We start from the raw sequence: 14028 nt of genomic DNA, 5'->3' as shown, positions 1-14028 counted from the left end.
ACATGGCACCTTTAAAAGTAATACAATAGTAGTGTAATGCCTTACAATTCAGAGACAGTAATATTATAATGTAATGAATTACTTTGAATAAGTAATACATAATATATTACGATTTTGAAGTAACTTGCCCAACACTGATTAAACCACATGTCACTGCTTGACTAAATGAAAAATATAGGCTACTGAACATGCATGGAGATCGTCATAGTTGACAGAAATTACGATACTGATTATATAATAACCTATAGGTCCAAATCTAAATGTTTGGGTTCAGTTTATGAAGTGTTGCTACAGCATGATACTGTGTGTTTGTTATTTATGGGGATCAGGGGAATTTTGGTACCGGTGGGCTTGTGTGTGTGTGTGGATGGTCAGGCTGACTGCAACCGTAGGCCTACTGAATAGATGGCAGGGAAGCACAGCACACGGGAATTTATAAATGAAGAAGAGTGAATAAATGCACTTGCTTTACAAACTGATAACAAGTTGTCAATGGTTATTTATGCAAGCTTGTGTAGCCTAAACCAGACATACCTAGGCCTAGCCAAATGTATCCTGGCTGTAGATAAAGCAGGGTATGAATTTCCCAATATTTTGCCAGATTTATAGTGGTTTACTCTTGGGTTTAATATGAATTGAAATACCATTGAAATCGTGATTGATCTTTAGTTTGGTTGTAATTTCAACATTGTTTCAAAATTTATTTTAATTGAAATACAATTGAAATTCCGCTGGTCTATAGTTAATAAATCAACATTGTTTCAATATTAACTGAGGGTGCAAACTGATGTTAAATCAACATCGAAATCCGACATTGATTCAATGATTTATGGTTGACAATGTAATGTTGATTCTACATAGTTTCAATGCCCGTCTGCTATCTGGGATAGTTGATGACAAGTAACAGTTACAATGGCTGAACAGTTCAAAAGTTCAGTAGTTTAAAGGGTTAAATTGTTTAACAGTGAAATATTGTAGTGAGGACTTTTATTTTGAAACAGTTTTTGGCAGAGGAAGCAGTTGAATAGGGTGTGTAGTCTTAATAGGGCCAGTTTGTATGCTTAAAGCCTGAGACTGGCAGTTGGGACAGGTGGCCTGAACACCTGCCATAGGATTCTAATTGCTTAACGGCTCTATTGTGATGTCATCAGCCCATGTTAAGTCTATGGGGAAATTTTGAACAGTTTTTAATTAATAGTTTAAAAAGTATAAAAGTTACAAAGCTGAAAAATACATAGCACCCATGTCCTAAGTAAGACCTACGTAACATAGTTTGAATGAAGTTTCTACGTTAAACGGTTGAAGCTGCATTAAACGCGTTAGAAGAAGAAGAAGAACTAGAAAACGCAATTCCAGGGAATTACCAGTGCATGAAAATGCAAAACATATGGTGTGAAATATATTGTTAAAACAGATGATGTGCTAATTGGCAACCAACATGATGAGGTTTAATACAGTTGAAATGACTGAACTAGGTAGATGAGGTTTAATATAGTTGGAATGACTGAACAATTAAATAGGTGGATAGTGTAAAAGGTTAAATTATTTGCTAGGTAGATGAGGTTTAATAGTTGGAATGACTGAACTAGGTAGATGAGGTTTAATATAGCCTGACCACCTGGCCTAGGATTCTAATTGCTTAACGGCAGTCTTAATAGAGCCATATCGTATGCTTAAAGCCTGAGACAGAGTATATAGTTTTAAAAATGTAGATAGTGTAATAGATGTTGATAGGCAGATTGGTTAATGGATGTTGATGGATAGTTTAATGGGTGGATGAGTGAATGGTTTGAAGAGGATGAATGGATAGAAAGTTGGTTGAAATGTGCCTTATATCCTTGTAGAATGGAGAGACACAGAGAGAGTTGGCCTAGTTCAGCAGAAAGCAGTTGATACAGGTGCAATCAGTTGAACTGATTCTTTGATGGGGCCTAGATTTGCAGCTGGAAGTTGATACAGGTGCAAATCGCATGCTAACAATGCTAAAATGCTGACTATGCTAACCATGTTACTTAGCTAACCTAGCTAATCATTTTTAGCAGTTATGCTAACTATGCTAACTAACATGTTAACTATGCTAACCATGTTACTTAGCTAACTTAGCTAATCATTTTTAACAGTTATGCTAACTATGCTAACTAGCATGCTAACCATATTACTTAGCTAACTTAGCTAATCATTTTTAGCAGTTATGCTAACTATGCTAACTAGCATGCTAACATGATAGCATGCTAACTATGCTAACCATGTTACTTAGCTTACTTAGCTAATCATTTTTAACAGTTTTGCTAAAAATGCTAACAATGCTAACAATCTTAGCGATGCTAACATGCTACCCATCTTTAACCATGCTAACTAAGCTACAGTGGGTAGGAGTCATAGTTGATGACAAGTAACAGTTAAAATGGCTGAACAGTTAAAAAGTTCAGTAGTTTAAAGGCTTAAATTGTTTAACAGTGAAATATTGTAGTGAGGACTTTTATTTTTGAAACAGTTTTGGCAGAGGAAGCAGTTGAACAGGATGTGTAGTCTTAATAGGGCCAGTTTGTATGCTTAAAGCCTGAGACTGGCAGTTGATGCAGGTGGCCCGAACACCTGCCATAGGATTCTAATTGCTTAACGGCTCTATTGTGATGTCATCAGCCCATGTTAAGTCTATGGGGAAATTTTGAGTAGTTTTTAATTAATAGTTTAAAAAGTATAAAAGTTACAAAGATGAAAAATACATAGCCCACATGTCCTAAGTAAGACCTACGTAACATAGTTTGAATGAAGTTTCTACATTAAACGGTTTAAGCTGCATTAACTGCGTTAGAAGAAGAAGAATAACTAGAAAAGCATTTCCTGAAGGAAATACAGTGCATGAAAATGCAAAAATATGATGTAAAATATCATACAGAGTAAAAACAAACTATATTGGTTGCTAGGTAGATGAGGTTTAATATAGTTGGAATGACTGAACAGTTAAATAAGTGGATAGTTTAAATGGTTAAATTATTTAGGTAGATAGTTGACGATAACTGACACTTGGAATGGCTCTAATGTTTGCTAGCAGTTATGCTAACTATGTTAACAAAGATAATAATGTTAACCAAGTATGCTAACTAACATGCTAACAATGTTAAAAATGCTAAGTATCTTAACCATGTGACTTAGCTAACTTAGCTAATCATTTTTAGCAGTTTTGCTAAAAATGCTAACTAGCATGCTAACATGTTAGCATACTAACTTTGCTAACCATGTGACTTAGCTAACTTAGCTAATCATTATAAGTAGTTTTGCTAAAATGCTAACTAAGATGCTTAACATGCTAGCATGCTAACTTCTTAACCATGTGACTTAGCTAACTTAGCTAATCATTATAAGTAGTTTTGCTAAAAATGCTAACTAGCGTGCTAACATGCAAGCATGCTAACTATGCTAACCATGTTACTTAGCTAACTTAGCTAACTAGCTACAGTGGGTAGGAGTCATAGTTGATGACAAGTAACAGTTACAATGGCTGAACAGTTAAAAAAAGTTCAGTAGTTTAAAAGCGTTAAATTGTTTAACAGTGAAATATTGTAGTGAGGACTTTTATTTTGAAACAGTTTTTGGCAGAGGAAGCAGTTGAACAGGATGTGTAGTCTTAATAGGGCCAGTTTGTATGCTTAAAGCCTGAGACTGGCAGTTGGTCCAGGTGGCCCGAACACCTGCCATAGGATTCTAATTGCTTAACGGCTCTATTGTGATGTCATCAGCCCATGTTAAGTCTATGGGGAAATTTTGACTAGTTTTTAATTAATAGTTTAAAAAGTATAAAAGTTACAAAGTTGAAAAATACAAAGCCCACATGTCCTAAGTAAGACCTACGTAACATAGTTTGAATGAAGTTTCTACGTTACACGGTTTAAGCTGCATTAACTGCGTTAGAAGAAGAAGAAGAAGAAGAAGAAGAAGAAGAAGAAGAAGAAAAAGCCTTGGAATAACAGTACAGTGCATTTTCATGCACTGTAATAAGAAGTTGCCTAGGAAGAACAGTACAGTGCATTTTCATGCACTGTAATTAGAATTGATTGGCAAGCAGCTGCAGTTACTTCTGTTTGATGCGGTATCGATTGTCATTGGTTAATGTTTTCAATAAAAAGCAACCTATCTACAATGAACAGAGAGAGAGTTAGATACAGAATATGGTGGGGAAGCAACGTAAAAAAAGGGCACCAAGCTTCTCGTCAGAAGAACTTGAAGTTTTGCTGGACGAGGTGAGCTTGCACAAGGTGACACTGTTTTCCAGCTTTCGGAATAACTTGTGCAACAGCAACAAAAAAGAGCTATGGAGCAACATGGACTAAACGGCTCCACGGCCGGCGCCGTTGGATCGCTGCCATAGTTTGGTCGCTTACTGGACACCACCATGCTTACCCATTTATAGATCTTAGCCATTTAGAGGCATTTCTTTGCCAGCTTTTAATTATCAAAAGTGATTGCCAATTTGAACGATTTAATGACATTACGAAATAGCCTACTAATTAGCCTACCACAATATTAGTTCTGATACCAAATAAAGTAAACTTCATAAATAGGCCTGTATCCATTGCGAACACTTTTTATTATTAGTTTTAAAATGTCCATAACATAAAATCATCGTTGAGCCACAACATTGTCAACATACTGTAGGCCTACCATAGTTTGACTTGTACTGCGCTGCGCTGATTTCTAAAGACTGCTGCACAGTGGCAGCGACTAGCATCTTGAGCTCAAACAACGCTAAGAACGAGCTTACAAATGGTCCAGACCAACCTTACGAACGTGTGACTTACAGAAGATATACTTAGCGTACGAACGTGTCGGGAATCGTGCCATAACATAACATTAAGAGAGAGGTTAAGGAATAGGTTAAGAACTACTAAGCGATAAGAACGTTTTGGGGAACCGGCCCCTGGTTTATATCCATTGCCTTGAAGTCTTGTTTTATGGAATAAACTAATCCTTGGTAGCAGGTTACCAGCAACAATCATAAGAAGCAACTTCACGCAGAGTCTTGGGCTTCAGGGCCCTCTGAGCTCTTGGACCCAGTAGGCCCATTCAGTAATCCATCCCTGGACATAGACCTGTGGTATGACTCCATTTGTCTCCAAAATGTTTATTTTAAAAGAAAACAAACTAGAGTCTGTGTTAACCTCTATTACACAGAATGCAATGGCTCTTTGTCTAATTACTTACACCTAAAGAGTTTTTTTTAACTAAGGCTTAGACTCATAGGCAGAAATTACGTTTTGTGCCAACATTAGTAGAGGTCCTGGGTAAGACTTGTATGCACTTCATTTAGGGGAGAATATCTCAACTGTTATGTAAGGGATAACGGCCGCCGAGGTGTCCTGTTATACAGAATTAATGGATGAGGGCGAGTGGCAAAAAACTCCCCGACGCCCCCCGCCCAAGTCCATTAATTCCGTATAACTGGACACACCTCGAAGGCCGTTATCCCGCTTATCACCCGGTTGCCACTGTAAAGCAAAGGAAACACGCGGTTTCGTATAACAAGAAACTCAAGTTCAGCTTGTTGTACAACTTCCGATAGCATGGACAGTTAGCTTGTTTACAGTTGATTCCATTGTTGCGAAGCCTGCAACCGTAGTCCTACTATGGTTGTTATAGTTACCATTCATAAGCATTGATATGGAACGGTGTCCTGTTATTCAGAATTAAAGGCCACCCCGCCAGCCAATCAGAAAAGAGTATTTCTTCTCTCCGGGTGATAAAGACTAATATGACCCCACTGAACAACGTGGGATGTGTGCCAAAATCTCTACCCGGGACGAAAGTCCTGAAAATGACCACAACAGATAACACTATTATCACACTACAGGTGAATGGGACTTTTTTCCCTTTATAGATATCCCCATACATTTCTACCAGATTTATCTTCATATTAAGAGAAATACTTTTTGTATTACACTTTGCCTAAAAAATAAAATAAAATATGCAAATGAGGCAATATCTCATTAAATATGTGTACATAGAAACCCTTGAAGCAACACATTTTCTGAGGTGATCACAATATTCACAGTGACCATAATTATAAGGTCTTAGAAGAGTGTAAGCATTCTGATTTGATATAAAGAAAATGGCTAAAAAACGGTCAACCTATTACATACAACTAGTGACATGCATGAATTGCCAGTTATTTATTAACCTAAACTTTAAAAGCTTACATTTCCTACCTGTTCTAAATATTGCTGTCATCACGCCAGCACCTCCAACTTTTTTTTCTCCAACAAAAGTTTACTTGGCAGCCATAGTGACCTAGGGTCATAGCAGAGCACATGGCTGTAAAGCAAGATGACTGCACCGCTACTGACTCCCTCATCATCACTGACATCATTACTAAGTCCAACTCCTCATCATGTCAGCTTGACCCTGCCCCCACCCCTCTACTTAAAGCCTGCTCCACATCACTGTCTGAACCCATTACATTGATTGTTAACACCTGCCTCAACTCTGGTGTGGTGCCTGCTGCAGTTACACCCATTCTCAAAAAACCTGACTCCGACCCTACATCACTAATAAACTACCGCCCTATCTCCAACCTCCCCTTCCTGGCCAAGGTACTGGAAAGAGTAGTGGCCTCACAACTACACACCTTTCTTAACCACCACGACCTGTATGAGCCCTTTCAATCTGGCTTCCGCTCATGTCACAGTACAGAGACTGCCCTTCTACGCATAGTTAACGACCTCCTCCTGTCTGCTGACTCTGGTTCACTTAACATTCTCATTCTCCTTGACCTTAGTGCTGCTTTCGATACCATCAACCACAATGTTCTAATCTCCCGTCTGTCTGCTATTGGTGTTTCTGGCACAGCCCTCAATTGGTTTTAGTCATATCTCACCAACAGAAAGCAGTTTGTAACACTTGGTCCACATCAGTCCCCCAAGTCCCCTGTCACTCGTGGTGTCCCCCAGGGTTCTGTACTTGGGCCTCTCCTCTTTCTCATATACATCCTATACATTCGCAGCCACGGTCTCAACTTCCACTGCTATGCAGATGACATCCAACTCTATCTTACCACTCCCTCTCCCTTTGACCCCCCACCACGCTCCCTCACCGAAAGCCTCTCTGACTTAAAATTGTTTTGCATCCATAATTTTCTCAAGCTCAACACAGACAAAACCCGAAATTCTGCTGATTGGCCCTAAAAGCATCCTCACCAAATCTCCCCATCTCACTCTCAACATTGATGGCTCATCTGTCCACTCCACCCCTGTTGTTAAAAACCTTGGCATTCAGCTTGACTCCACCCTTAGCTTTGATCCTCATATCAAATCACTCACTAAGATTGGTTTTTTTTTTCACCTCCGTAACATTGCACGCCTCCGAGTCCCTTCCTCTCTGCTAGTGATGCACAGACTTTGGTTCACTCTTTCATTATGTCCCGTTTAGATTACTGCAACTCCACTTCCACTTCACTGCACATAAATTGGCTAAAATGGGGTTTGGCTCGGATCTTTGCACTCACTGCACACAAAATAACCCAGATCCATACATTCATGCGGTTTGGCATTGCACTCCAATCAACCACTTCTGGGTGAGTGTCACAAAATCTCTCTCTTCCATCTTTGGCTGTCACATCCCAGCATCCCCTTCCTTATGCATACTTGGTGATACATCCACAGTCAATTTAAGCAACTCCTGCAATAAAACACTGCTGGTAGCGCTGACTATCGCCAAGAAAACAATCCTCATGAACTGGAAATCTAAGAAAAAAGCTCACATCACTCATTGGAAAAACTTGTTAACAGACTATATATCATTAGAAAACCTATCAACTACAAACTTAATCAATACTCAGGATACAACCTCTCCTTGGTACCCCTTTATCACCTACTTACAGTCCTGACCCTCTTTGCCCGAGTTCCATCTCCACACGATCATAACACACTTCATCAACAGATACACATATCATCGAACACTAGGCAGGGGAGGGTAGCTGGAACTATTATTGTTATTATTATTATTATTATTATTAGTAGTAGTAATATAAATAGCATCCCCTTCTTTCCCTCCCCTTTTATTTACATTCTCTGATAACTTTACTAATTTCACTCTTTCTCTCTGCCTCTCCCATCGTTATTCTGCCGGGGCCCCATTGGATGGCTTGGGAGACTCGGTCCTGGCGGGTCGCTGTGTGGTTTTGGCATTGGTTGGGTCCTGTGGGTTATCTATTGGCCCTGGGCCCCCGGTGTGCACCCTCCTCATACGCTCATGCACACGCCTTGTCCTGGAAGCACACAGCACGCTTTACTCTCTTTTAATCGCACTACATGTTAGGTGACATACATAAACAAAAACTACAAAACAGGCTAGGGTAAGAGTGGAGTGCAGGTAGATGCCTCATCAGGTGTCTATCTGCATGCCTCACTTATTTTAATGCACACATTGAGGAGGCATACATCTTACACAGGGTAAGTGTGGTGTGCATGGGGAAATCCTGACAGATATTCACCATGCATGCCCACTTCTTTTAATGCTACACTCTAGATAGACCCCTCAACCTAGCCATTCACATACTGTACATATTTAGGTCAAGAGTGGCGCGGTTGGGTGAAGGTCTGGGGGCGAGGTGTGGTTGGTCGTGGTAGTGGGGGATGTGTGCATATGCTGGGGCCTGGGGCGATGGGTGGCACGCAGGTCCTCCCTCTGTCAGCTCGGGCCGCAGTATAACTGCAGGGGCTGGGTGGAACTGTGGCCATTAATGGGTGCCCAGGTTGGCAATCAGTCAGGCAATCAACCAGGCAATCAGTTATTCCTATTATTATACTTATCATTAATAGAATAATTACAACTCCTCTCCTCTGAAACCCCCTCCCTCTCTATGTTCCAGTTTCTCTCCTCCTGGCCCAACAGCAAGCCAGCCTTATACATATCAAGCACACACACACACACACATACATCCTCACATACTCACTACCCCTCACCCCCATCCCCACCCCCCCATCCCAACACCACCTCATTCACACTCTTAGAGCTACCATCCCACCCCCATCCCCCTTCTTTTTCATTCCGGTCATCAATTTCATCCCTGATAATCATATCTGTAATCATCCTGGACGCAAATCATCCTTAGCCTTTCTGTTATTAATGTTATGTTGTGTTATGTTTGTGGAAGCCAAGTCAATGTGATGTCTTGTTAAGTTACAGTATGTGTTTATGTAATGTACGTCTGTTTGTCGTATGTAGTATTCATGTGCATGTCGTAATGTCGTAATGTCTGTAATGTCAATGATGTTTGCAAATAAAAAAAAAAAAATAGATTACTGCAACTCACTTTTCCTTGGTCTCCCCACTAAAACCCTTCAAAGACTACAATATATTCAAAACTGCAGCCAGGCTCCCCACCCATACCAGACGATCAGCACACATCACCCCCATTCTCCATCAACTCCATTGGCTACCAGTTCCGTCCCGGATCAAATACAAAGTACTACTACTCACCTTCAAAGCCCTCCACAACCTTGCTCCCCCCTACATCTGCGACCTCCTGACCCCTTACACTCCTTCCCGCTCACTCAGATCCTCTGACCAAAACCTCTTGGCTATCCCCCACTCCAGACTCTCCACCCTGGATGGCAGGTCCTTCAGTGCCTTGGCCCCCAAACTCTGGAACTCCCTCCCCCAACCCCTTCGTGCCTGTCCTTCGCTTCCTTTCTTCAAAGCACATCTCAAGACCTTTCTGTTTAATGATCACTTCTCCTCCACACCCAACACATAGTTCCTACAGATAACTTGTCTTTGTTGTATTGTTTTGTTTGTTTGGTATTATGTTCCCCTGCCTTTGTCTCTGTTGTATTGTTTGTTTGTTTGTTAGTTATTGTGTTTCCCTGCCTTCCTACTATGTAAAGCGACCTTGGGTTTGAGAAAGGCGCTATATAAAATAAACGTATTATTATTATTATTATTATTATAAAATGGGGAAAATGTCATCACAAGATTGTCTCAGACAAGTTGATGAAGTTACAATGTCTTCATATCATGAAGTTATTCCTCACAAAGCACAGATAAGTTGGTACATACCAATTACTCATATTTTACAAAATTCTAAAAGATCTGAAGAAAGTGAGAGAACAACGTATGGATCTACATCACTGACACTGTCATCAGGTGACACAGATGTTTTTGTGTGCCTATTATACCACATAACAATTGTTCTGGCTCATCCGCAACTCAGGAGTGAAAAGATCAATATTACCACTTCATGATATCTGCATAGCGCTCACACAGTGTCTCCCAGCACTACATGTGCTGACTGGGTGCGATACAACCAGCAAAATATCAACCAAACTTGCAGCTCTGAACACTGTCCACAAACCAGACAACTCTTTTCTGGTTTTCAATGTCAACTGTCCACAGCTAACAGAGTGCAACAGAAATGGCAGAAACATTCTTGGTCAAATGTCTCAAACCATCAATGGACATGGAGACATTTGACGACCTGCGCATTGCTGCGTTCGATAGTAATGCCCTTAAGATGGACTTTGAGAGGGCTGCTTGCACCTCAACTAATGCAAGAAAACATACAAAGAGCCTATTCAACAGCAGCTTTGGGTCCAAACACCATTTACAGACACCACCTTGATCTTAAATGCATATGCTTATGGTTTTGTAAGAAAGGGCAGTTTATTAGTCCCTGAGATTGTAATCTTAAAACCTGAAGGTTTACCAGATCCCTGCTCATGTGGCAAGTGTGCACACAATACATTTTTTATAGCCTATAATTTAGTATGAAAAGTATTTTTTTTTTAAATATTAATTGCTTAAAAATACTGCTAATTTTATGCTGTTTAACAAAATATAAATTGTGCACTGTCGCTTTAAGACAGTCGCTTTAATTCACGTTTATTTCTCAACGATCTTCTGCCTGCTCCGCTATGGCTAGTGCTGTACCTACGGCTGGGCCCTCTCACAGTTTTTAAATGGTCAGTGGTGGGAACTACTGTTGCCTTCATGATTTCGTTTTAAAATTTTCTTATAAGAAGGAGATATCAATTATCAACAATCACAAGCCAGCTGGAACCTGCGGCTCTCTCTCCCCTCGCATTGAGTGCAGGCAGACGCGTTCCCAATTAAATGGATTGCATAATGTTAACGTTAGATCTGCTGCAAAGGAGATAACTAAGAGTTAACTTAGTTTAACATGATGTTATCTCTATTTAACATGATGTTTTGACATTGACATTGTAAACGTTATCTAAGGAGAGTGAAAAGCAGTTTGCAGTAAAGCTAACCAACGTCGTCTCTATCGCAGGAAAAAAATAGCGAGCAGCCTGATAACTAAATGAAATGCTCGGCGGGCCGGATGAAAGTGCTTGGCGGGCCTTATCCGGCCCGCGGACCGCAGTTTGCCCACCCCTGGTCTAGGAGGAGTATGTTCAAATTGATTATGTGACATCAGTATAATTGTCATTCTTTCTGTTGCCAGTTGGTGGCGCTATGCCAAACATGCATTATGGGCATGTGAATATTATCATTAACATGGTCTTCAAGTATCTGTGAAATTTAAAACATTTCAAGCCATGCATGGTTAATTATGACACATTTATTGTTTGTGTGGAAGGGGATTAAAATTAATAATTTCGCTATTTCGTCAAATTACAACATATCAAAAAAAAGCTTCACAATTTATAATCAGGAACATCTCAGCGTCATGTATACCAACTTTGACATGAATCGGATCAACCGTCTAGGAGTATGTAAAAATTGATCATGTCCACAACGCACAAAATCTCAATTACCTCACTTCCTGTGGGGTGGCTAATGGCATGTTAATACAAAAGTTGTTTGTTTTTGGGAGTTACATACACCCACCAAATTTGGTGCTCGGGCCCTAAATATCAAACCAGAATTCGTACACATACACTACATGGTCATTGTAAACATTGTGATCACTTCATACATTATATTTGCTTTTTTGTATCAGTAGGCCTACCACACATCAAAAATGACCCCAAGCATTTTTTATGGAATTTCAAAGGTTAACGTAGGCCTACAAATTCCTCAATTAAAATAAAGGGACACTACGTTTCACTTTCGCTATTAGTTTTTTTCTTCCTATTATTTATTTTTCTATGTTCGAATATTAGGAATATTTAAACAAAATCTGATTTGGTTCTTAACAGGAGCATTTACTGCCTGAAATATCCGATTTTGTTTAGGCTACCACGCTCGGAGTTATAGTGCTGGCCTGATGGGTCGCCTATTTACCGCATGAATGGTTAGACCTAGAATTCTCGTCATGAAATTAAAATTCCACTGGAGCTCCAAGCGGATATGTATACGCAGCCTCACAACACTGTTAACAGCTCTTCAAGTCACGGTAACATGTCATTTTTGGTATGTATTAAGTTCAACAAATACATAAATTCGTTTGTTTTACAGATAGAACGCACCGGGCAGACGCGGTTAAAGGACAGGCAGTTTGATCACAAGAGTGGGGCACGTGTTCTCAAGAATATCTGGTCAGCCAAGACGCTGATAAGTGACCTATGCAAATGTTTCTTTAAACATAGCCTAGTCTATGACAACCGAATGTCTGGAACCAAAGAGAAAGAAGAACGGAAACAAGCTAAAACTTAATATAGGCCTATCCCCATCCATTTCAAACTCAACTCATTCAAATGGTTTCAGCGATCTCATTCTAGTAAAAAATGAGAGGTTTTAGGTTAAATGCACCATTAAGTCCCAACTTCATTTCCTGAAACAGTAGGACAAGCCTCTCACCTGGCGTAAAAACGAACTTTTTCACCGCTGCAAGATCCACATTCAATGCTGTCCCCACTCCCGCAGGACTATCTGTAATTATGTCGCATTTCCGACGGTTGTGTAGCCTATAGGCTAGGCCTACAACTTACACCTGTCTTTCGTCATACATTAAAGTCGCTCTATACTCTCCGTTGTGGACTCTTCGCTGCTCGCTTCGCTGCGCTGCCAACTATCTGAGCTCCAGTAAGGCGTCATGTGGAGGCTCAGCCTAATGCTAAACTTAAAGTAGCAGAGATAGATGATATGAACACGCGCACTGTGCCTTTGCTTTTCAATTAAGGCTTAGCCTACTGTCTCGGCTATGCGTTACATCTGGAGGTCGTAATAAAAGTTCTTATTGTCAAATCAAGCACTTGATGCATCACGAGAAGGAGGAAATGGAAATTAGCCTATTGTTTTCTGTTCAGGTGGTCTGTCCAGGTCAAAGTCAAAGTCAAAGTCAGCTTTATTGTCAATTTCTTCACATGTTCCAGACATACAAAGAGATCGAAATTACGTTTCTCACTATCCCACGGTGAAGACAAGACATATTTTACCAATTTAGGTCCACAGACAAACATAACATTCAAGTAAACAAAAAAGTAAGTAAATAAGTAAATAAGAGGGCACATATAATAATGAAAAAATAAGAGCAGCAAAATTTGGTTGAAATTGTGCATAGACAGTCAATAAAATACTAGTGCAAAGTCAGGCCAATAAAAGGCTTGGGTAGTTCTGTTTGACCTAAGTAAGAAAGAAAGTGGCATAGTGGTGCAAGTTATGTAAGAGCAGCAGAAGTGTTGTGTTTTCAGGACAACAGGTAGGCCTAGGCCTACGACTATGACCGAGTATTAGGCCTATTACTCGACATTTCGAAAATAAAGTTTAAATATTATATTTCAACTTTATTCTTGAAATTTCGAGTTTAATGTTGAAACGTCGACTTTAAAGTCTTCAGTGATGTTGTGTCAACGATTCCCACTGTTGTGTCAACTGATTCCCAGTTTAGATGGTGAGCAGATTAACTGGTGATCTTTGCATAAAATCAGTGAATAGCCTATTCAACAAGACCCTGCATACTTCTTCAGAGCGTTCTGCTCTGCCTCCGCCTAGTTTACATTTTCACGAAGTGTTTGCAAGTGAGACAATATAACGGATATCGCTGAAAAGATCACCAGTGTATGTCTAATTATTTACGGTGAATGGTCATCGTTCAAAATCGCGCCGTAAAATGACTTAATGTGTCCTTAT

General features: G+C 40.0%; 1 protein-coding gene across 1 annotated transcript in view; it reads right to left on the bottom strand.

Annotated features, from left to right (window-relative positions):
- The window catches only part of st6gal2b (ST6 beta-galactosamide alpha-2,6-sialyltranferase 2b), a 34185-nt gene extending 21051 nt beyond the window's left edge, over positions 1–13134 (bottom strand). Inside the window, exon 1 of the mRNA XM_048234916.1 lies at positions 12757–13134. The gene's annotated coding sequence lies outside the window, so the exon portion shown is untranslated. The remainder of the gene's footprint in view (positions 1–12756) is intronic.
- Positions 13135–14028: the final 894 nt, after the last annotated feature.

This window comes from Alosa alosa, chromosome 23, assembly GCF_017589495.1.
Source record: "Alosa alosa isolate M-15738 ecotype Scorff River chromosome 23, AALO_Geno_1.1, whole genome shotgun sequence".
In the NCBI taxonomy this organism is placed as follows: Eukaryota; Metazoa; Chordata; class Actinopteri; order Clupeiformes; family Clupeidae; genus Alosa; species Alosa alosa.
The sequence above is the reverse complement of the archived record's forward strand: the minus strand, read 5'-3'. Positions and strand labels throughout refer to the sequence as shown.